Here is a 21475-nt window from a genome sequence, read left to right as displayed (position 1 = left end):
GGAAAAGCACCTATCAGAACAAAACAAATGATCCCACTGATTCTGATTTTGCCATAAAAGGTTTATCTTGTACAGGAAACACATTTAGCTTCAGCATAGGAATTCAAGAGAAGAGTGGTTTTTAAAGGCTCGTTATTTTGTGAGTACAGTAGATTCCCTTTATAAAGCTGGTGTTAGGAAATGGGACTCACTTGTGCTATATTAAGCTTTGACTGCAACTACAAAGTTGCACGAGACATGATTTGACCCTTGATTTATCCAACCCATGTACAGTATAATCAGAGAATGGAATATTCTTGTGGACAAAATTTGGTCTCATGCACACATCCAGTCCTCTTGGTGTCTTTGCTTAAGTGTGGCCCAGATGAGGAATTCCCCGTGGCGATCTCATCCAAACCCTGTTCCAGTGACCCTGAAAGTGCAGCGGAAGGCCCACCAGCTCCCTGAGGTCGTCCCCGAGGACCCCAGCCCCTGGATGGCCCGGCTCCTCTACCACCTTTCCCATCGTGAGTCTAGGCTGCTGGGTGGGCAGTGTCTATGGTGGCTGCATGCCAAAAGTAGTGGTTTTCAAACTGGGCTCTTCGAGGTGCTTCCAGGGTCACCAAAGAAGGATGGGCTGGGCAAAGGCACAGCTGAGCATGGGGGTGGTGGTGTGGCCATGCCTCCCTGGAGCCGCTCTTCTAGCGCTTTCACATATTGAGATGCTACATAAGCTTTGGAGAAAGTTGTGCTGCTTTCAAAGGCTCCGGGGAGTCTAAAGGTTCTGAGCAAAGAGTAAACACTCAAGAATACTTGATGCATGATTTCTTCTGATTAATTCAAACTATATGGACTCATTCCACAAAGACCTGTAAGGTGCTGGGCATCATGTTGGGCACAGACCTTGCAAATTTGAATAAAGCAAAGTCTGCACCTTCAAGGAGCACGCTGACCATATGCATCTGCCCCCTCTCAATCTTTGTAAAGGGATTTCTGAACGCTGTTGTGACCAAGGCTCATTACCTCATGGCTAACCCTACCTAGGAAAACCGAGAAGCACAGGTGAACAGATTTCTGGTTGACAAAATGTTGGATAAACCAATTTTTGCAAATAATGTCATAACGGAATCTACCAAACTTGGACAGGAGGGCACTGCTATAGTGGTAAAAGCATTTGTTTATCATCTAGAAATCTAGTATGAAATGGCTTCTAGTACACGATCTGTAGCTACAAACAGATGAACATGTAGAACTTGCCACCTGATCAGCTTCAGCTTCAGAAGGGTAGCCATTGTGTTCTTCCTGAATGTCCTGCACAGCACCAGGGGCATGGACAAGAAAAGGCAAAGAGGAGAAAGAGAAACACATGCAAACAGACAGGTGAAAGGACAGAAGTTCTTTTTTAAAGAGACAGTAAGCATGTAAAAGTTGACACACCTTTCATGGCTTTGCAAATCACAACATTTTCCCCCTTGGAGTTAAGGAAATAGCGTCCTCAGCCTAAAATGCAGTATCTATTCTGTGTTTGTGTTGGGGTGGAAAAATGAAAAGCAAACAAACATCATGGATTTCAAAGAATGCACTGTCTTTTTAAAATCAAGCAATACTACAACATATGGCAAAGAAACAAAATAACAGACACATAATATGCTCACAGAAAATAAAGCATACCACTGTAACCAAGTAAAGGGCAAAACCAAGCCAAAATATAGAGGCAGTTCATAGACATGTATTTTAAACACAGTTAAGTGTTCATATGCGCTAAAAAACTACTGTTCAGGGCTCCACTGCACTAGTATTAACGAGCTTTCCACACACATGCACATGCACATATTACATGCTAGAGACATACATACACATGTGATCTGTTAATTACTGCTAAGTAAATACTGTGCTTTATGAATCATACGGTATTAAATATTTCTAATTACAGTATCAGTGTGCCTCCAAGAAACAGCTAAAAGGTCACATATCTTTATTTCAATGTTTTCTAATCCCTTTAAAAGTATACTGTGCTTAGTTTAACTTCTTCACAGAAGTGATTCGTTTTGGAAACTTTAAAGGTTGGACTGCTGGTTCAGCGGGTGGTACAAAGCCGAAGACAACAAGATTATAACCCCTCTTAGAAGTTTTATCCACTCTCTGAGACTGGAAATCTTAACACACAGATATACTTTTTTCCTCATGAAACTTTGGCTCCCACGACTGTATTTCTTTAAAAGGCAATCAGTAAAGAAGTAGGAGAGGTTTAAAAGAATTACTGTTTCTCACCTTTCATTTTTGTCGAAAATAGCTACTTAATACACTGGTATACTTTATTATCAGATTGAATTTAGTACACAGTTGTTACTGCTACCCTTCAAAGCAGGGTAATTTTTAAAACGCAATGTTTTTTGAAACTTCCATCTTTCAAATGCAAAGAAAAAGGAATCATTCTTTGATAAAATTTTTGAAAACACAAAAAGAAATGACTGAACAATAAAAAACCACACAGTAGTTCAAAGTCCATGCAAATGGAAAGCCAAACACTGATATTTAACAGTGTGAATCAGTGAAAGAAAATGACTCCCACGATCAAAGGAAAACACGGTGAAAAGAAAATTAAACAAAGATACGCCAACCGGGATAACAAGAATTTGACTTAATCTGCTTGTGTTTGTATGGCTTCATTGGCTTCTCTAAGATTAACATTTTTTAAATTCAAGTCATTAAGTTATTGTTAAAATCCGCATTATTTTCATTGAATGGAAATAGGTTAGTTTTCCACATCTGACACTCAGTTTCAAACGCATGCACATTACCAATCTTTGTCTTGCTTTATGAATATTCTGAAATAAAGGGAAGGAAAGTCATGAGGAAAATATAAGCTATAATCCACTCCCCGTAATGGCTACATCTGTATTTTAAGAACTACTCGGCACTGATTCCACTAAATTTACCCTGGAGACTAGCACTTGTGCTGCCTAGATTCAGCATGCACACAGAAAGGTGACTTGAAATCTGACTTAGGATGGACAGCAAATGAGCACTTTGTTGTTGCTGTTGTTGTTAACTTCTTTAGCATGAGTTACACGGCAAACACGGTAAAAAGAAGACTCTGTAGGCCTGGCCATAGACGCCCCTGCCATGAATATCCATTTGGTCAGAATTCATGTAACCCAACAAAAGTCAGTACTGCACGCTGGCAACAATTTTTAGCACCCTGCCCTCACACACACTGGCGTTTATTGCACATAAAAACACCGTCACGAAAAAAGCGTTTCTAGTGAACACTTAAAGCTATGACACAGCAGAGCAAGTTGATCTGAGTGACTCATAAACCCAGTAAGAAGGTAAAGAGCACTAAGTAGGCTAAGTGTTTGATCAAGCACAGAGACACACAAGTAGGAGGCCCATGTGCTGAAAGCCACGTATTCTTACCCTTATATCAGGCCTCCTGAAAACCTGTTAGTTAAAATACAGAACATCGTCATCACGGGCACATTCCCACTGACCTGTGAAAGATGCTGTTAAACTCAGGAGCCCATCCCGATGGAACGTGATAATCTTCTAACTAAACCAACCAGATCATTCGTAACACATTTGCCCTCCAAGTTTCATTCAGTATCAAATCAATCCTAACACATTTGTCCCAGAATTCTCAGGCAAGTCTCTGATTTGGAGAAACGTAATGCCCTTAGGCAAAGAGAAACTACATTATTTTAAACACAACCCCCTTCTGGCAAGTACCATTATAAGCTGCTGCGAACAGGCTGTGTTTCAAAAGTTCACTTGTGTGTCTGTTTGGAACGCTGAAGGCATTTTCCCCATAGAAACAATGATAGAAAACGGTGGTTCTGCTCCCAGACCAGCCCACAGAAACAAAAGGGAACCCAAAAACCACAAAAGCCCCCACATCTGACCCAGAGCACAGCTCAGCTGTTGGTGCTAATGGTATCAAGAAACCTAGTTAACGATAAATCTTAAACTGGTTTCTACAGAAATTCTGTTTCCAACTAGCACTTGGGACTCCAAAATTAAACTCCCTGACGTGGCCGCCCCTCACCCTAAGTCCCACTACATGGGGNTATTCCTACGCCCTAGCCTGTGACTCGAATGTGCAACGTATGCCTTCGAGAAGCTCTAGCTGGAGAAAACACCTCCGGGAACGGATGAACCTTAGGAAAGTGAGGAACACTTGGGTGTCTGTTCCCCAGTCCAATGTCTGAAATCCTACTATCTAACCACTAGATGTTCTATGGGAAACATCATTAAAAATTAAAATCACCAGAAGTTCTTATTAGTTTTATAGGTTTTATTCAGGATAGAGAAGATCACATGAATACAAGACTATAGACTTCAAAAAACATCACTGTATCATCATTAGAATATCCTTTGAAGTAAAAAAGGTTCTGAATTAAGTGATGCTGTAGCCCAAAGAGAATTAAAGCTCATAAATTCCTAAATATAGACTATGTTAAAAAACCTAAATCTGACTTCCTTTTTTCTTTCTTTCTCTTTTTTTTTTTTTTGGAGGAGGGGTTGATGGATATGTTTATTCTTTTAATTGCAGTGAGTTTCACAAGTGTGTACCTATCAAATCATATTAAATCGTATACTTAAGAATGTGAATTACATCTCAAAACACTACACACTTATGTTAGTAAAGAACTCAAAATGAGGCATAGGTGGCAATAAAAACTCAAAATAGAGGAAAGTCTCCCCTTGTGGTAGGGTCTACTCCTTAAGGAAAGAAATAAAAAGAACATCTCAAGGCAACCTTGCTATTCATGTACGTGACGACATCCCTCACGACCCTGTAACGTGAGACCATGTTAATCTGACTGCATGTCTGTGTGTTACCATACATTGCAGACAAGGAAGTAAAAAATATATTAAAAACCACACCATGTGGTGTTTTGGGGCTCAGTTCTTTGGGTACGAACCCAACTGAGCGATGCCGGCTAGAATAACGGTGCTACCTGGAAAGAAAAGCCTTGGTGTCACAACTCTCCGTGCGAGAATCCTGCTACACCCTCTCTGAGCATATTCATGCCCTAGTGATAACCACATTTAACTGGACCAATTTTTCATTCCGAGGAATGCCTCCATAACTGTAAATATGGTGACACCTCTAATTCTTTTTTTGTTTTTTTTTTTACAAATAGTTTATTGTCAAATTAGTTTCCACATAACACTCAGTGCTCATCCCCACAAGTGCCCTCCTCCATGCCCATCCCTCCTCCCCCCGACATCCATCAGTCCTCAGTTTTTGTCAGCATTCAAGAGTCTCTCATGGTTTGCCTCTCTCCCTTTCCCCCACCATTTCCGCCCTTCTTCTCCCCCTTGTTCCTCCGTCAAGTTCCTCCTAATCCTCCTATACGTGCAAACATATGATATTTGTCCTTCTCTGCCTGACTTATTTCGCTCAGCATAACACCCTCAAGGTCCATCCATGTTGCTACACATGGCCAGATTTCATTGTTTCTCATTGCCATGTAGTATTCCATGGTATAGATAAACCACATCTTCTTGATCCATTCATCTGTTGATGGACACTTAGGCTCTTTCCATGTTTTAGCTATTGTGGAGAGTGCTGCTATGAACATTGGGGTCCATGTGCTCCTATGCATCAGCATTTCTGTATCCCTTGGGTAAATTCCTAGCAGTGCTATTGCTGGGTCATAGGGGAGTTCTATTGTTAGTTTCCTGAGGAACCTCCACACTGTTTTCCAGAGGGGCTGTACCAGTTTACATTCCCACCAACAGTGTAGGAGGGTGCCCGTTTCTCCACATCCTCGCCAGCATCTAGAGTTCTCTGATTTGCTCATTTTAGCCACTCTGACTGGCGTGAGGTGGTATCTCAGTGTGGTTTTGATTTGTATTTCCCTGATGAGGAGGGATGCTGAGCATCGTTTCATGTGGTGACACCTCTAATTCTTGACATGTCGACTTTAAACAGTTAGTATCGACCTCACATTCTAAAAGGTGAGAAAATACACTTTCTCAAACTCCCATCTCCCTCTCCATCTCTGCTGATGGACACTTTAATTTTTAGTTCATTTATTGTTTTCCTTCACCAGAAGCTAAATCATAAACAAATACTCATGGAATAATTTTAGGAGCCATTCTTCTAAGCACTTTGTACATACTAACTCACTTTAACCTCAAAACAACCTTGTGATATAAAAACCATCACTGTCCTCGTTTTTTGATGAGAAAACCAAGGCACAGGTAAGTAATCTGGTAATGAGGCAACTCTCTGTGGCTTTGGATGGGAGCTTCCCATCAGAAAGGGCAACCGGGATTAGAAGCTTCAAATTTTCAGCTCCATGTCCCCCACCCTCTGGAAGGGAGAGGGCCTGGCGGAGTTAATCGATTGTGTTTATGTCATGAGGTCTCCATAAAAACCCCGCTAGTATGGGGTGCAGAGAACTCATACATTGAACATATCCACATCCCATGAGAGTGGTGAATCCCAGGTGCACAAGGGACAGAGGTCCCGCACTTGCGACCCTCCCAGACCCTGCCCTATGTAGCTCTTCATCTGGCTGTCCATCTGCCTCCTTGATCATGTCCTATAATAAGGTGGTAAACCTAAGTTAGTGTTTCCCTGAGCTATGGGAGCTGTTCTAGCAAATGAACGAAATCAAGGAGGGGGTCCTGGGAACCCCCAATTTGGAGCCAAGCTGGGCAGAAGTCATGGGGAACCTGGAGGCACACTACTTTCATTTGGTGTCTGAAGTGAGGGACAATCCAGTGGGACTGGGCCCTTAAGCTGTGGGGTCTGCACTTACTCCAGGTTAGTGTCAGAACTGAATTGAACTGAACTGTAGGACAGCGGGCTGGTGTTGGAGAATTGGCCAGTGTGGGGACATCTGGCATCAGAAGCGCTCTATGTGTATAGAATGAGTAACAAAGAGGAAAAACAGTGAATTTTTCCCCAGACAAGCACCAAGATTTAAATTTGTATAAAAGTTTGCACTGGGGTTTAAATTCCCTCTGCCCTCAGGTTTTCAAGTCATCCTTTGACACTTCGCACCAGAGAGGCGAGGGCTTCCGCTGACTACCCGCTCTTGGTAAGGGAGCTGGTGTGCTCCTCTTTGACCCCCTGGGCTCTCTGGGCTCTGTGCTCCGCCTGGTCTCCCTGGCTGGTGGCGAGTTTGCTCATGTGAGCCCTGCCCTGAGGAACAGGCCACAGGCATCCGCAGCTGCCTCTGGGGGAGTGTGTTTAACTCAGGGCACGCTGTGGCCTCACCCCTAAGCCAGGCCCTCCAAGCCAGCTTCGATCAATTACTGTGTCTAAGTGCTTGCTTGGCTCCCATCTTAATTCTTCATAAGGTAATAGGTGACACCCCTAAATCTCCAACAGTGTGGCTGTATTTCAGGAAGTTTTCAAACACAGCCAGTGCCAGTGATATGAATACCACAAGCAGTTGTGTTGAGGGTCCACCATACACCAGGTGCTGTGCTAAATGCTTTACANAATTGGCCAGTGTGGGGACATCTGGCATCAGAAGCGCTCTATGTGTATAGAATGAGTAACAAAGAGGAAAAACAGTGAATTTTTCCCCAGACAAGCACCAAGATTTAAATTTGTATAAAAGTTTGCACTGGGGTTTAAATTCCCTCTGCCCTCAGGTTTTCAAGTCATCCTTTGACACTTCGCACCAGAGAGGCGAGGGCTTCCGCTGACTACCCGCTCTTGGTAAGGGAGCTGGTGTGCTCCTCTTTGACCCCCTGGGCTCTCTGGGCTCTGTGCTCCGCCTGGTCTCCCTGGCTGGTGGCGAGTTTGCTCATGTGAGCCCTGCCCTGAGGAACAGGCCACAGGCATCCGCAGCTGCCTCTGGGGGAGTGTGTTTAACTCAGGGCACGCTGTGGCCTCACCCCTAAGCCAGGCCCTCCAAGCCAGCTTCGATCAATTACTGTGTCTAAGTGCTTGCTTGGCTCCCATCTTAATTCTTCATAAGGTAATAGGTGACACCCCTAAATCTCCAACAGTGTGGCTGTATTTCAGGAAGTTTTCAAACACAGCCAGTGCCAGTGATATGAATACCACAAGCAGTTGTGTTGAGGGTCCACCATACACCAGGTGCTGTGCTAAATGCTTTTCCCGTGTTACCTCAACCCCCCCAACCCTCCCAGCCACTGAGGAGATACTACTATTGTCCCCATGTGACAGATGAGGAAACTGAGGCAGCAAGAGATTAAGTAACTTAGCCAATGTCACAGAACCAGCAACACTAGAATAGGAATTCAAACCCAGGCTGGCTGATTTTACCTCCCATGTTCTTAATCTCAATGCGGCCCCACCTAGACCTGTTCCCCTTCTAAAGGAGGCTGACAAAGGCCCTCAAGGTTTAATGACCTGAATGTCCTGCTCTGCACTCCTCACTCCGCACCACATCTTGTTTCCACATCTATTTCAACCCTCACCACAGCCCAACTTGAACTATGTCTTTCCCTTGTTATGAATTCCATGCAGCCCAGCTCCCTGCATATAAAAGGTGCTTACATCATGATTTTGGAAGTGGACTGGTGTTCAGCAATTAGACTGTGCTCCTCCATTACATGTTTTTACAGAGCATATACATTTGGGTAGACTACAGGGTATAGTAAAGGAGGACTGTAGCATTTCAATCATAGGCTGCCCTAATACATTAAACCTCTGGTATCATACCCATTATGCAGATGAGGGCACTGAGGCTCAAAACGGCGAAATAACTCATTGGGTAGCTTGTCAATGACAGAACTGGGACTCTGGGACTCAAGGCAAAGTACTCCTGATCCAAAGACTCCTGGTCTTTTTGATAAACCACATAAGAGAATTCTAAGTCAAATAAATACCAGTTTTTATAAATGAGATGTTTTGAACTTATGCCTCTAAGAGAATTCTTTTCAAAAAAAAAGACTGTGATATTATTGAAGTAAAAACACAACTGTTTTCTATTTTAGGTGCAAAGTCTACAAAGTAATTTTTGCTTTAGCAATCAGATCACTGCAAAATGAGTTAAAAAAAAAAAAAAGAGGTTTTTTTTACCCTGCTAGGAAGTATGAACTCAGGAGATCAGTCCTCTTGCTGTGGGAGCTTGCTGCTCAATGGCTTGCTAGTCAGAGGCCCAGGGAAGGCTAATAAAAAAATCTTTATATGTATATATGTTTACCACTTGTGTGTGCATGAGTGGTCGAGGGGCAGAGAAGAGAATCCAAAGCAGGCTCCAAGCTGAGAGCAAAGAGCCCGATGCTAGGGCTTGGAGCTCGATCCCAGGAGACATAAGGTCATGACCTGAGCAGAAATCAGGAGTCAGATGCTTAACCAACTGAGCCACCTAGGCACTGCCAGGCTAATAAAAAATCTTAAGCAGTCATCAAACTACAACCCTGGTCTGGGAAAATAGCCACACCTGAACCCGGCCTGACCCCCTTTGTCAAAGTCTAACCTGAAACCATCACTTTCCACTTTCTAAAGCCCTCCAGGAAACGTGATGAGGGAGCTGTCAATTCAATCCACGATGAAACATGAACAAGTACAAGGATAATTGCTGATATCCTTTCGCCAACTAACTTCTAACATCTTTACTAGCATAACTTTATGTTTTATTTAAATAATACTTCCGATAGATCATGAGTTGTTATACATGTTAATCCAAACTGTTTTACATGCAATAGAGAATCACTCAGCAGTCTGCAAAAGTCTTGACTTTTGAAAAATTAAATTTCAATTTTGAGATAACTGTAGACTCACATACAGTTGTAAGGAATAACAGATTCCATGTGCCATGTCATTCAATTTTCCCAATGGCAGCATATTATAAAACTATAGAACAATGGCAGAACCAGGAAATTGACACTGATACAATTAAGATGCAGAACAATTTCATCACCAGGAGGACCCCTACTGTTGCCCTTTTATAGGGCACATCCACTTCCCTTGCAACTCCTCCCCTTCTTACCCCCTGGCAACCACTAATCTGTTCATGAGTATAATTCTGTCATTTGAAGACTGTTACATAAATGGAATTATATCGTACATGACCTTTAGTGAGTAACATTTTTGGCTCAGTGTTAATTCCCTTAAGACCCATCCAATTCTTTTCTCTGTCCTCTCTCGTCTACTGAACCCACTCATTGAGTTGTTTTGGTTATTCTATTTCTCAGTTTTAAAATTCCCATTTAGTTCTTTTTTTAATCTCCTTTTCCTTTGCTGAACCTATTTCTTTTCTTTCACTATGTTTCCATTGTTTCAAGCATATTTGTAATTGTTTACTGAAGCAATTTTATGATGGCTTCTTTAAAATAATTTTCAGGGGCACCTGGCTGGCTCAGCCAGTTAAACGTCTGACTCTTGATATTGGCTCAGGTCATGATCTCATGGTTCATGGGTTTCTCTCTGTGTCGGGCTGTGTGCTTATAGCACAGAATCCTGCTTGGGAATCTCTCTCTCTCCCTCTCTTTCTCCCCTCCCCTGCTCAGGCTCTCTCTCAAATAAACATTTAACAAGTTCATTTCCACATAATTCTAACACCGGTCATCTCAGTTTTGCCACCTATTGATTCTCTTCTTTCATAGTTTGGAACTTATTTAAACCGTCTGTTTTACCTTGCATTCTGTGACACCGCCCCAGCAGAAGCCAGGGGTACCACATCATTATAGCCAGGCGCACCACTCAGCCTCTACTGACACCAGATGGGGGATTCCTGGTTACTAAGGGGTCAGTGGAAGAGTCGCAGCCCCTTGCCAGGCTCCCACGGACACCTGACTGGGAGCGGCAGGGATATCTTGTTACTGCCCCCAACATGGCCTCCACTAACAGCACAGCCTCCTTACCGATGGGCGGTGGCGAAAAGTCTGACTCTCCATTGGGCTTCTTCTGACATTACCCCTGCAGGGGTCTGGTGTGCCTCAATACAGCCTGGCAAGGGAATTCTAGGCTCCTGACTTGGCCTTGATGGCAGTGTGGGTGTGGGGCCACAACTTTTTCTGTGGTGTTTGGCTGGAGTACAGTGGTTAGTGTTTAAAAGTTTTCTTTTTGCTGGGCTGTCTCCTTCCTGGTCCTTTGGCATGAGAGAGTAGGCTTTTGTTGTCTGTGCCCACTGGCATTTCTGGGTTGCTGGGTTCTTCAGCAACAAGTCTGGGACATACGTGGCAGAAACAGAACCCAGGGACTCACCACCGTGTCATTCCTTGGGTCCTGAGGTCCCTAACCAGTCTGCCTTCTTCTACCTTTCAGGGCACTCGTGTTTATTTTATGGCTAATGTCCACGGCATTTGGTTGTACTTAGCGTGAAGAATAAGAAAAAGTACATTTGATCCATCTTTCCAGAAGCAGAAGCCGAAATCTTGCTTTTTTTTTTTTCAAGTGTTCATTTAAATTCCAGTTAGGTAACAGTGTAATATTAGTGTCCGGTGTATAATAACAGTGATTGAACACTTCCATACAATACCCGGTGCTCTTCACAAGTGCCCCTTAATCCCCATCACTCATTTAACCCATACCCCCCACCTCCCCTCTGGCAACCACCAGTTTGTTCTCTATGGTTAAGAGTCTGTTTTATGGTTTGCCTGTCTCTTTTGTCCCCCCCTATGTTCATCTGTTTTGTTTCTTAAATTCCACATATGAGTGAAATCATATGGTATTTGTCTTTCTCTGACTTACAAAATCTTGACATGTTTAAGAGATAAGTTGTCCCCTCAAGTAACCCTGGGAGAGAGGATAGCACTTTTCCAGTGCAGTGGTTACAAAATGAAGGCCTCCTGCTCACAGAGGCAGCAGCAGGTTTTTCTTAAATTGTTTTCAAGGAGACATGCTGTTCTTTTCAGTTCTCCACTGTCCCCTCCCATGTCTGCCTAGCTTGCAGACATTTGCAAACTCTGATTTAATAAATAGATCATGAGGCCACGGATTCTGAAAGATCATGCTCGAGCCTCCCTTTTCATACATTAGTACTCAACTTAAGAAATATTAACTAAAACCTAGCTCAAGCATGATGAAGCCTTTCCCATGCACTGCATCTTACTTCCCTCCAGAGCCCTTCTGGAAATTTTTGTTTAGGATCCAGAATTTAATCACTGTACTAACTTGTTAAATGATTAAACGTAGTACAGGATCCTCTCTATTTTCTTTTACTTCCAAAAGTTTAAAGAAGAGATCTAGGGGAGGAGAAACAAGAAGAGAGGCAGAGAGAGGTGGTGATGGTGATGATGATGTCACTTCTACTAATGGCTAGTAAATTCTGTTCCAATTTGTAACAGTATTATTTCATCTAATCTGTGGAACATTACATTCAGATCCTATCCTTAAAATCTTTGACAAATTCAAGAAAGAGACTCTTTGTTAGCCCAGTAAAAGTGAAAAGCAATTAAGTTGAGTTGGTAGTGGCGTGCAGAGAGGGGGCCGGGAGAGGATCACACAAAACAAAACATTTTATTTCATTTCTAATAGTCCTCACAGCCAGGCAAGTCTTCAGGGTGACTTAGTATTAAAGCACACATTTATTAATTTAGTTGACCTACAATTCAACATAACAGCTATTTAGTCTTTCAGCTGGGACAATGTTTTCACACTTTGCCTATATAACATCTATTAAATTATAAGTTTAATGTGCTATTTTTTCTAGTACGTATTTAAAATAATTACATAATTTTTGTGAAAAACATGTCCATATGGACATGCCATCTAAACTTGTCTTGTGATACAAATGATATTCTTACCACAGTTTGGGCTGAGCCTACTGTCAATTTATGATATAAATAATAAGCCAATTGTTCTCCAAAACCTAACATGAATTGCTAATTATTTAGGTGTGTAGGAATTTACCAGAAATGTATGGTCCCTTCACCATACATTTCAAGAGCTATAAACCTAGGAAGGCTAGTGTTTCAGATTTTATTATACACAAGAAATATAAGTATTTGAGGCTCTTGGTTCCATACGTGCAGAGACTCTGACTCACTGCATGTGATGGGGACCATGAAAGCTGTAGTTTCGCAGACACCCTGGGGAGTGTTGCTGTGGGAAAAACCCAAAGGCCCCAGTTTGAAAAACAGCGGACAGGGCAGGGGGGGGGGAATTTTTTTAAACCCACTCTAGCCTTTCAATGGGATAGTCATCCTACTGAAAAACCCCAAGTCTAACTATGTGATATTAAGCAAGTCATTTAATATCTCTGAGCCTTGATTTCCTCATCTGGTAACTGATGATTATGATAAAAGCTACCTTATTTGGTTGTTGTAAGGCTGCAGTGGATTATATGCCCCAAAGTATTACAAAACCATAGAGCCCTATTCGTGCTCAGGGGTTGCTGAGGATGATGATGTAGACCCACCCTTGAAGGCAGCCCACAACACAAAAGACAATCAGCATTTGAAATCAAGAGGCAAGTGCTCATATAAACATCTGCTCCGCCTGAATTGCTGACGTTGAGTTTAACCTATAATAAATTAACCCCCATACCGAATGTGTATTTCAAATAAGATATTTGCACAGTAGATAATTTGAAATATTATTGACTGACGACTACAAATTAGATCCTCAAGGAACTGTATCTGGACCATCAGGAAAAAAACCCATGCAATGGCTCCCAGGCCAGAGGTACCCCAGGGGCCCATCTTGAGTACTCTGATTTTAGGAACTACTTTATAAGTAGCACATAAAATTATCCTTGTGGTTTAGAAACAGTTTACACTTTCATTATTTAAAAATCTCTCTTCTTAAAGAAAGCAACTCCTGAATTATTAATTGAACACTGACTTTGTAGACTTGGTTACAGGGCAAATATAGCAAAGACAATTATAAAACATGTTCTCTTGCAATAATTCATCAAAAGCTTTAGCTATGACCTGATGCAGATACCTAAAATTCAACTTACGAAATATAGAAAAGCCTTATATTTTTTTCTGAATACCATCTGTTAAGCCATTCCAACATGAGCTAATTCTGCTACACAAATTTGTAAATAGACTAAAATTAACAAAACTTAGTTGCTTCGTGTTAAAGTACAGATGCAGTCTGATCTACTAATGTAGAGGTTAGAAAGCTAGGCAATCTTTTATAGAACCCACACAGCACTAACAAATAAATATTCAACCATAATGAAAACATTACAGTTAACTCATAATTGTCAGTAAAGAAAATCATTCCAAGGCCTGAGAGCTAGTCTCGTTTAATATGGGTTCTTGAGCCTCTCCACTTGGGGTGGGGGGGGACAGTTTCTCAGCTAAGATGGGGGCAACAGGGCAGCCGGGATGGGTGGGGTCAGCAGCTGCTCAGTGATCTGCCACCCAGGCATCAGTGATAGAGCAAATGCTCCTCCCACCTGGGGACGGTGTGTTTGCCAAGCTGGGTCTGGAACACCAGGAACCCCAGCTGCTCCTACGTGGACAAACATGAAAACCAGACAGCAGGGAAACCTAGGGAGAGTGACATACTGTCACTCTTCTGGCTAAGCAGATTATCCAATTTCTACTAATCTGCAGCCCCGCTTTCCTCTGGTAGACCTAATCAATAGCATCGGATGGCTTGGATGAAGCAAGTACAGCAGGATAGCCAGATTTCAATTACAAGGCCTCTTGAGTCAGTTTCTGCACTTGCTGCATTATGAGATAGAGAGGAGAGGAATGGAGGCTAGAGCCCTTAAGCAAGGGGCATGTATTAAGAATTAATTAGGATTTTTATTGTAGTTCTTGAACTGTTTGTAAGCCTTGGTGCCTGGCAAGGACCATGATTTTGAGAGACTGTTGACTGAGGGTANATCCATTTTCTTTTACTAGCAAAGAGAACTATAAGAGACTGAAACGTCAATTCAAGCCAAGTGCCACTACTGCAATATAAGCATGGCTTAATCATTGACCGACATTAAAACAAGGTTAGTCTTACCCTTAAAGAAGATGGAGCACATACATTTTTTTATTTGTTAATTGATTCAACACGTATTTACTGAGCACCTGTTATATTCCAGGATTGTGCTGGGGAAGCAATGGTGAGTAAAAGAGCCCCTATCTCTGCTGACAAAGAGCTTATCACCCTTAACTCCAGAATGAACAGAGAATCCAAATTAAGGACTAAAAAACAAAGCTGCCCATACAACATTCTGGAGTTGCCAAGTGTTTTTACATTGTAGTACCACGTTAGTGCTAAATACCCACAGGTAACACCTAAATACAGAAACAAACGGTGAAGTTGGGAAATACGATCAGACATTTTCTGAAATTCAGAATACCATCAAAGAAAATAGAGGTATTTACTGTAATAAAAGATAAAAATACAGTATGTGATAAAATAATAAAATGAAACTAGATTTTTTTTTAGAAAACTGATCATAATCTAAAGACAGCTTTTCCTCTCAATTACAAAACCATGAGTACATCTACTGGATCCTGACAAAAATTCTCCTCTAAAGTTCAGATCTATAACAACAGAGACCCTTTCACCCTTGTCCCCAAACAAATGTCGGTTGAACATCAAGGGGTCAAAGTCTCACTCAAATTCAAAATGCAAAGCTTCTTGGTACATTGAAAATGAATTAAGGACTCAATGCTGCTTACTTACCTTGTAGTCTCTGGATACATTTTCTGATGTCACTGAACCTGAAATCTGACTAGAAATTGTAGCAGCTATAAGCTGTTTACACCATTCAACATGTGATCCTGTAGGACTAAAAGAAATAGTGTGATTAAAATATTTTAAGACGTCAGCTCTCCGTGAAAAAAAAAATGAGTACTGACTGGGGAGAAATGTACATTTCTTTTTTTTTTTTTTTTTAAGAAAACAAACAGACTACTTGGTTATCTTTACATTTAATATAAGACCTGAAATACTGACTGACAACTGGGAAGTAAGATTAGGTTCCAGGTTGTCTTTAAATGAATCAACCAACTTTTCTAAGTTGAAGAGTCTAGGCATTAGACAGTTAAGCATGTTATTCTCTATCATTTAACGGAATTGTACTATATTACAATTGTATAGACTGAGTATTCTCAATATAATGTATACAGAATATTAATTCTAAGGTGAAATATTTATCTTACAGCGTGTATTTTTCAAATAGACTTTTCATGGAACAGAGTTGATGATGTGACTCTAAGAAGAACAGACTAGACGAATGCCATCCTGCACGTAGTAGTAATGCCACCTTGCATTTCTGTTACTGCGCTGACAGCTCATGAAGGCTCTTCCAGTTCGTTGGGATGTGAAAGCCTCACAACCACAGTGTGATACGAACGCAGAGAGCAGCCAGCATGTTTCTGAGGTGAGGAAGTTGAGGCACAGGTGGCGAGCCCGATCAGAAGGCGGTGGGCCGGGCTCCTGTTCCACTAAACCTTCCAGAACATGGCACAACCAACACTGCCCCACTCGATGAACCATAAGGCAAAACGGAGGCCAGCACCACAGACGCTGGCCACTGCCCCATATGGGAACACAACGCTGCAAGGAAATGGCATCTCCCACTTGCATGGCGCCCTATAGTGTCACCTGGGCCTCACAGTCACCCATCTTACAGATGACAAACATGAGGCTCCAACATTTGACCAGAGTCACATTATTGGTAAGTGGGAGGGCCGTGTCCTCCTGACTTAAAGGAACACATAAGCAGACTAGGAGCATGAGGGAATCAAAAACTGCCCCCAAGGGGCCAGGCTCCTCATCGGAGCACTGAAGGAAAGGCAAAAGATGCTTAGGAAAGTTTACCCCGCAGGTAGCTTTCACTGCAAAGGATATTCCTGACCTGTAAAAATCTCATCACTAAGTAAACCCACACTCATATATTGGAAAGACGGAAAAAACTGGAATCCCTAGGCAGTATGTAAAATAACCTAAATAGTGAAATGAAGACATCTGATGTTCTCTACTAGTGATGTAAGTCTCAGCCTCTGGTCAAGATAGCCTAGTGGTTAGCTGTGGGTCTGAAAACATAATTAAGAACATGAGCCGAATGGGCAGACATTCCTATTATATGTTGAAAATTTATTTAGTACATTTTGTAAGAGGAAGAGAGGGATTTTAGTTTCTTTTCTAGTTTTTTTTTTAGCATTTTTAAAAAAGTTTATTTATTTATTATGAGAGAAAAGAGCATGAGCAGAGGAGGGGCAGAGAGAGAATCTCAAGCAGGCTCCACACTGTCAGTGTGGAACTCGATGCAGGGCTCGATCACATGACCGTGAGACTGTGACCTGAGTCAAAATCCAGAGTGAGACGGTTAACTGCCTGAGTCATCCAGGCGCCCCTTTAGTTTCATTTTGAAAGGGTAAATCGCTTGGGGCACCTGGGTCGTTCAGTCGGTTAAGTGTCCTACTTCGGCTCAGGTCATGATCTCCTGGTCTGTGGGTTCGAGCCCTGCGTTGGGCTCTGTGCTGACAGCTCGGAGCCTGGAGCCTGCTTCCAATTCTGTGTCTCCCTCCCTCTCTGACCCTCCCCTGCTCACACTGTCCCTGTCTCTGTCTCTCTCTCTCTCTCAAATAAATAAAACATTAAAAAAAATTAAATAAAGGGTAAGATCCCTCTATTGCTGGTTATGTCCTACTCTTCTTGCCACACTGCCAGCACCCACCTCTGACTGCAAATCTATCAGCAGGAACCTGCCAGGTCACCCAGTGTGAGTGACCTGTTGCTGCCCTCTGCCCAACATCCTTCCCTCCTTCTGATAAGAACACTTTTCTATTGTGGGGGCCTGCCCCACCCCACTCCACAGGAAGCTATTGGGGAGGCAGATGGGTGCTGACCCCCTGCTCCTCCCGAGCCCACCTGCAGGGGAGAGACCCGAGCCACGCCAGTCTCAGGCTTTCCTCTCGGATCCCAAGCTGCGTAGATCACCCCCAGCACCTTGAGGAACCCACAGAGATAAAGAGCGTGACAAGAAGAGACAAGACAGGAGGAGTCCCAGCAATGCTGTGTGCAGCTCCGGCTTCAAGTGTGCTGCTGCCATGTTTCCTCATGCGCAACAATGATGTGTGCCGAGATCTGTCCTTTGGGCTCAAGCTAGCACGATTCCTTTTTTGTCACTTGCAACCAGAAGTGTCCTGGCCAACACGGTCACAGACAGCATGGCACAGTGGGCTGGCAGACAGGAGGTTTGGCTCTGAGTCCAGTTCCTGTTACCAGCTAGCTCTGTGACCTCGAGCAAGCCACATCCTCTTGCAGGACCGCAGCTCGGTCGTCATGAAGTACAGTGTTCAGGAGAAAGGGGAGGGCTCCCCAGTCCCCAGGGGCTAGGCTGAACCTGGCGTGTAGAGCCACATTCTACTCTGGGAGTCATTCTTCAAAGAAGAGTATGAATCACAGTCTGTCACGACGACAGGTCAAAGAAGGCAGGCAAGGACCCCCTGTCCGATCTCCCCCCTCACTCGCAGCCTGGGACAGCCCTGCTTTGTTTCTCCAACCTGGATTCCCCGGATCTGGATGCCCACGATCCAATGCGACATCTGTCCTAGTTGGTCCTGAGAGCCTGCCAACTCAACCTGTCGAAGCCAGCACGGGTGGCTCAGCCCACAACCCACTCCCCCAACCCTGTGTTTCCTAAGTCAGGGAAGGGCACAGCCAGTTACCTGGGTACCCCACGCCCAAAAGTTGGAATCTACCTTGGAGCCCAACCCCCACTCCACTTCATCACACTCACTCACCAAGCCATGTCACTCCCATGGGCTGGTATCACGACAAGGCACCTTCCTCAATTCCTACTGCAATTCCCTCTTCCACCCACCCAGCATTCTGTTCTCCTGCCTCCTGAATTTAGGCCCTATCTCTAGGCCGATGACTCCCAAGTATCTTCCTCAGACAACACCCCTGAGCTCCAGGCCCATATAAACCAACCATTTCTTTGACCTCTGCTCTGGGATATACAACTGGCATTTCATAACTGATGTCCACAGCTGAGAGCCTGATAATTTCCTAACTGTGTTCCATTCAGAAGCTTTTCCATCTCGGCAACACCGTTTTCCTACAAACCACAAATCTTGGCATCTTGATTCTTTCTTCCTATCCAACAACCAATCTTCAGCAAACCGTACCGACTCTACCCTGTGGGTTTTCTTCAAATTATATCCACAATCTGACCATGTCTCCGGTCCTCTACCCCACCACACTCTCTCCCTTGGATAACTATAGTAGTTTCCTACTTACTAGGCCCTTTGCTTCAACGCCTTCCCTTTTCAGTCTGTCGGCCGCACAGCAGCCAGAGAGCTTACTGAAATCTATGTCACTCCTCTGCTTCAAAGGCCCCAGTTGCTCCCCATGACTCTCCACCATCTGCCCCTGTGACCTCTCTGACCTCGATCCGTACTGCCCTCTCCCTCCCACCCTCCCCACTAATGACACTGGTCTCCTTGCTGATCCTGGCACACTTTGCTCACACTCCCACCCCAGGGTGTACAGGCCTCTGCCTGGAATGCTGTTGCCCCTAATATCTGTATTACTGGACCCCTTCCTTCTTTAGGGGCATTATTCAAATATCACCTTTCTCAGCCAGGCTTTCCCTGACCATCCTACATCAAATTCCAATTCGCTCCCCAAACTGCAGACCCCAACACCTCCTATTCCCCTCCCAAATTACTTTTTCCCCTAGCACCTGTCACCATCTAATAGAAAATACAGTTTACCTGTGTTTTGTCTCTCTCACCAAACATACTCTCCACCAGGGCAGTGATTTCTGCGTTTGTTGCCTGCCAAACCCTCAGGTCGCACACAACGCCTGACACAGAGCAGGCACTCATATTCACAGAATGAGTGAGTGAGTGAGTAGCATTTCCATAACGTACTCAAGAAGACTTCCCACCTCAGGTCCATTTACATTTACCACAGCACTGCAAGTAAAACATCAATCCCATCCTGTAGCTCACCTGATGGAAATCCTTTTCTGGTCCCCATAGCTGGGGTGACCATATAATTTCCTTTCCAAACCAAGACACTTGAAGTGAAATGAAGTGAGTTGAAAGAGGCCGCTATTATTAATCACACCTGCCCAACCAGTAAGCCCATACATCCTGGGCAAGAGAGACCACCTGGCCCAGCCTACTTACAGCTATACGTACAGAATTTTAGTTTCTACCCCAGATGTGGACTGACTAGGCTTAGTGTGGGACCCAAGAATCTGCATTTGGATCAAACACTGGAGGTGATTCCTACACAGGGTACACAGAACCAGGCCCTGAGAAGCATCGTGCAGAAGATAGCGGCACAATTCCCTAGGAAGGCACCTGAGCCCCTCCAAGATCTGGCCCCTGCCTTCCCACGTGTCTTCTGCTTCCCAGTTCCGCATATCCAGAGTCGCCTGCATGACTGCACATTCCACTCCCGTGGCCAAAAAGTCTTCCCAGCCCGTCCCCTGGCTAACTTCTCATTCCTCACCATTCAGTTCAAATGTCAGCTTCCTCAGAAGGCCTCCTTAAGTGCCTATGATCCCCCAACCCCCACCCCCGACTAAATAAATCAAGGACCCCACCTCCGTGTACCCACAGGGCAGTGCATCACAATGGAGTCTGCAGAGGTTTTTTGAAAAAATACTAACTCCTGGACCTCACCCCGAACCTCCTGAATCTAAAGCTTTTGGTGTGGGGCCCGCTCACACGGAGCTCTCAGGAAGCTTCTCAGTTAATTCCCATGCACACACACCCCATCCGGAGTGCTTCTGTGCTGACCTCTACCCTAGCACTCACCACATCCGATTTAAATTGCTGGTTTGTTTGTATTCTTCACTAAATGGTAATCCAGAGAGCAAACCCCATCTTATATTATTCTCTAACTTGCCAAGTCCTCATACATTGTAGAATGTCTGCAAATGAGTGGAATCCTGACCACTCCAAGTTCCATCTTAGCTGTGATTGGTTCTCAGTGAAGCTGATCACTTGGCTGATTGATTTATTAGACTACATTGTAATGACACCGAGGAAGAAACAAAGGGAGTGTTTCTTGTTGTTCCTATGCTTCAGGAAACTCCCCAAAGTTCAGCTCACTGTTATGACTAACACAGGCAAGAACGAGCATCTGACACCGACCCAGCTGCGTTACAACGCAATCTCTTGCCTAACTGCACTGCCCTGTCAGCGAAATGGCCAAGATGTGGGAGAACTGGATATTCCGGGCTACGGGATAACCCATCACTTGTCCTCGGAGCCTTAGGGTGGCCCTCCCAGCTGGACGTAGTCAGTTTATAATTCTGATGTATACTGACTCTGCAACTGCCTAAGAACCAGCGGCAGGCTTATGTGCTCGTGAAAATAATCAAGACCGGGTTCCTTCAAAATGTGACGGACTGAAAGTAAACGACCGTGTGTTCTTGCATCAGAAGCAGTTTGAAAGTTTTCCATCCCAGCTTTTCAAATCAGGGTAACTTTGCCTCCATCTGCACCAGCTCCAACAGCCAAAGGGTTGAGTCCTCCAGTCCCCAATCCCAACCCCACCATCAAAGGCCCCCAAGCAGCGCGGCTGGGTTTCGGTCTTCCAATCCCAGGAGGGAAGGCCACGCCAAAAGAGGAGAGCCCGGTGAAATTTCTTCCCAAGGGCCCGGTGGCCGCGTCTCCAAGGTGC

The 21475-nt window shown here is 43.9% G+C and overlaps 1 protein-coding gene across 1 annotated transcript in view; it reads right to left on the bottom strand.

Moving 5' to 3' along the window:
• MTMR1 (myotubularin related protein 1) overlaps positions 1 to 15607 on the bottom strand; it is a 58014-nt gene extending 42407 nt beyond the window's left edge. The window contains exons 1-2 of the mRNA XM_077771206.1: positions 15506 to 15607; positions 3400 to 3423 (exon numbers count right to left, since the gene is read on the bottom strand). The gene's annotated coding sequence lies outside the window, so the exon portion shown is untranslated. The remainder of the gene's footprint in view (positions 1 to 3399; positions 3424 to 15505) is intronic.
• Positions 15608 to 21475: the final 5868 nt, after the last annotated feature.

This window comes from Crocuta crocuta, unplaced genomic scaffold (assembly GCF_008692635.1).
Source record: "Crocuta crocuta isolate KB4526 unplaced genomic scaffold, BGI_CrCroc_1.0 scaffold1304, whole genome shotgun sequence".
NCBI classification, from domain to species: Eukaryota; Metazoa; Chordata; class Mammalia; order Carnivora; family Hyaenidae; genus Crocuta; species Crocuta crocuta.
Note: the sequence above shows the minus strand (reverse complement) of the source record. Positions and strands in the feature narration are given on the sequence as shown.